Source organism: Octopus bimaculoides, chromosome 15 (assembly GCF_001194135.2).
Source record: "Octopus bimaculoides isolate UCB-OBI-ISO-001 chromosome 15, ASM119413v2, whole genome shotgun sequence".
Taxonomy (NCBI): Eukaryota; Metazoa; Mollusca; class Cephalopoda; order Octopoda; family Octopodidae; genus Octopus; species Octopus bimaculoides.
The window spans coordinates 45,666,698-45,670,039 of NC_068995.1; the positions used below are offsets into that span (position 1 = coordinate 45,666,698).

A 3,342-nucleotide genomic window follows, 5' to 3' on the forward strand; every position below is an offset into this window, starting at 1 on the left:
ACGTATGTAAAAAAATTAGATTCAAGATGAATATGGTACTTAAGTTTACGCACCAGAATTAAGTATGGTATTATCCATACAATTCCAAAATAAGGTGATTAAAGTCAAAATAAGCAACAAGGATATCCAAAGTTAATGCAATACAATCGTTTCATGCGACTCCATTTATTTAAGCAATGTGAACATTACATCAAAAGTAAAATGCAGAGCAATCCTCAGCAGCACAAAGATATAGAAATTTACTGAAATTTCATTTCAACAGAAGGACATATTTTTATAACTACATTTAAACTCTCCAAGTAGAAAGGAAAAATACAAAAAAACATTTTGACTTACCCAGACCATACAGGCTAGTGAATAATTCTAAGCAGATTTTTAACTGTCACTGATTTTATTTGTTTCTTTGTTTCTGATTTATGGATCATCTTATCAGACCTAATGATTCAAAGCTTAAGAGGGCACCAGCATTTTCCTTATGCTAGTGCCCTCTTAAGCTTTGAATCACTATCTTTTTGCTTGGCGGTTTATGCTTTTATAACTATCCAAAAGGATAGACATATCATTGAGAACAATAGATTTAGTTGGTGGTCTTGTTATCTCTATTCTAGCTTTTGGTGAAGTAGAAGAGGTTATAAGGGTCAAGTAGTGAAGGCATTATTTCGGCCTAGCTAAAGGCTTCTGGAAAATATAAAACTGCTGTAACAGAAAAGTCATTGTTCCACCATGGATAAAGGTCTGTTGTAGTGTTAATTTAAATTTGGCTATGGTGGATGGAATCCACTTCATGCATGCAAGATCCACTACATATATATGATTTTTTTCCAGCCTGGTGCTTATTATATTGGTCTCTTTTGTTGAACAGTTATATATATATATATATATATATATACAAAAGCGAATGATATAATTTTGAGTTCCCCGATTTTATGTTTGTTGCATTTTCTACTGTCTTTATGCTTTATGATGTCCTATAAAAACTCTTTGTATAGCCGTTTTGAGGTATTAAAGAAATCGGCCTTGACACATTTCCTGTGTCCTTATGTTTACAAGGGGGAAGACAAGCACCTAGGAGACAGCTTCCTAGGTCTAAACAACAGTAGTATTATTCCCTTCATGGGACTGTCACATTAAGTTGCTAGCATACAACTACTTCAGTTTTAATGTTTTTCATTCTTTTCAAATTTTGATTTTGTTTTCAAGGAAAACATTAACTTATTTTCAATTTTGTGAACAAAGTCCATCAACATTTATATTGTCTAAATTTACTTAAAACTCCTCACCCAAAACAGATACGAACGTTCATTAAAAATTGTCAGTTTAGTAACCTTTAATTCTTTGAAAACAACGTCAACCTTTGCTGTTGTCGCACTCCAAACAATTAACTCGAACCTGGACTTCGCCTAAGTGAAGAAACTGCTAGGTGTCAAAAATAAAATAAAAAATAAAAAGCCGACAGTTTATGAATAGCAGAGCGAGCGATGCTTGAAATGGGCAATTCCAATATTTCTACGCGAACGTGCTGCCGTCGAATCGAATCTCTAGTAGCAAATAGTCATGAAATGAACTATTATGCCCAACGTGTTCTTCTTACCAGTAGACGCTACTAAAATTCCTTCAGTTGCAAAAGCTTTTGTATTTTTTTTTTAAAGTAACGTAGCGTCAAAAAAAGAAAGAAAGAAAGAAAGAACGAAAGAAAGAAAAAGGCTAAAAAGCCCTTCATTGCGTTTGAATGTTGCAGTGTGAAAGTTTAAAACGGAATCTTCGTCTGAACATTGTAGGAGAAAGTCAGCGAAAACAAACAACTATGAGTTACAACATTCCTCCTGGCATGAAGCGGCCTCAGATAAGTGTGCTAAATAAGAAAATTCGCATGTTAGGAAACCCTTGTATATGTGAACGGAGTCCCGGCGAAGTACAATGCTCTCTGTGTGGACACACTGTCATTGGGCGAAGTCAGTTGAGCTGTGCTCAACATCCAAACGTAATTCATTTGATGGATTTAACGAACTGTCCTAACTGTAAAAGTGACCGACTCTGGGAACGTGAACTTTCATTGAAGTGGACGAACTCGAGGAATCTTGACCGGGAATAGGGCAAAACTATTTATTTATACTGCAATGACAGGTGAAGTATATGGAAATACTTGAAACAGATGAGAGCAGTATGTTTGCAGTCATCAGTTATATAGCTTTTACTATTTATATTTTTGTTAAAAAAACTTTTGATTTTGTTAAAAAAGTTTTGCTGTTGCTTATTAATACACAAATACAGTTGAATTTATTTATATCAAAAGCAGAGAAAACGTTTTACTTTTTTTAAAAGAGAATATAAAAAATATTTTCCGATTAAATGAACCTATTTTTTCTTTTACCAAAACTTATGTGATACGATGGCAATTGTTATTGTTGTTATAAAAAATGCTATTTAAAAACCCATCAGTTCTTTTCTGTTTCATATTAACGAACTTTTGAAATGTTTTTTCAGGTGTTTTGAGGAGACAACAATTAATTGTTTCAAAACTTATTATTTATTTGTAACATTTTAATAAGTAATACTTAAAAAAACCTGCTTCAATTCTTTATATTTTTGGTTAATTTGTTTATTCTAACTGGATCCACCTTTCACAACATCACAGCTGCGTTTTTTCTTCAAATTATCCACGTCAGGTCGTAAAACAACATACCAGACTGAATTCTTGGAATTAGTGAATTGAAAGGAATTCGCACTGCATACAGTCGCAGAACTAAAGAATTCTTCTCCCTCAAATAAAATACTGATTTAAACATTTGAAGTTTTTTTGCAATTAAAACAGACCAAAGACGAATTCCACTCGGAAGCAGCCTCCTCCACATTTGATTAGAATAAGAAAAAAAAAAAAAGCAAAGCAACTTCATAACTTCTGTTTTATTTTTCTCCCTGACTACTTATTTGAAGCTGTCTCATTCAGTTATAATTAGACATCAGTAAGAAGATACATGGTCTGTTCTTTTTTCTCTCCTAATATTCCGGTGTCGTCTAAGTATGACGAACGAAGAGAGGAAATCAGCTGCTTGGTGTCTCGAATTATATACACCCAGGGTGTATTAAGGGTCACACCCGAATCCTAGACAGACCAGTGTGTGTAATATATATATATATATATATGCACACGTTTTAATCTATTTTCCTTGTCAGTGCAGTGTTTTATAACGAGGAAAGACATTTTAGGGGTGATAAAATTAAAACAATTAACTTTTTTTTTTTCTTTGCTCCGTTTTCTATTAAAAATGTTTGACTGCTGTCCATGAGGGGAAACCCGTTTTGGTTTCCCCACTTAAAGGTTAACCTACAGATTTGTCTCAT

General features: G+C 33.4%; 1 protein-coding gene across 3 annotated transcripts in view; it reads right to left on the bottom strand.

Moving 5' to 3' along the window:
- LOC106880852 (prefoldin subunit 1) overlaps window positions 1-467 on the bottom strand; it is an 18,000-nt gene extending 17,533 nt beyond the window's left edge. Inside the window, exon 1 of one of the 3 annotated variants that reach the window (XM_052973303.1) lies at window positions 337-467. The gene's annotated coding sequence lies outside the window, so the exon portion shown is untranslated. The remainder of the gene's footprint in view (window positions 1-336) is intronic. The other 2 variants (XM_052973304.1, XM_014930991.2) reach the window with 2 other exon arrangements.
- Between the last annotated feature and the right edge of the window lie 2,875 nt (window positions 468-3,342).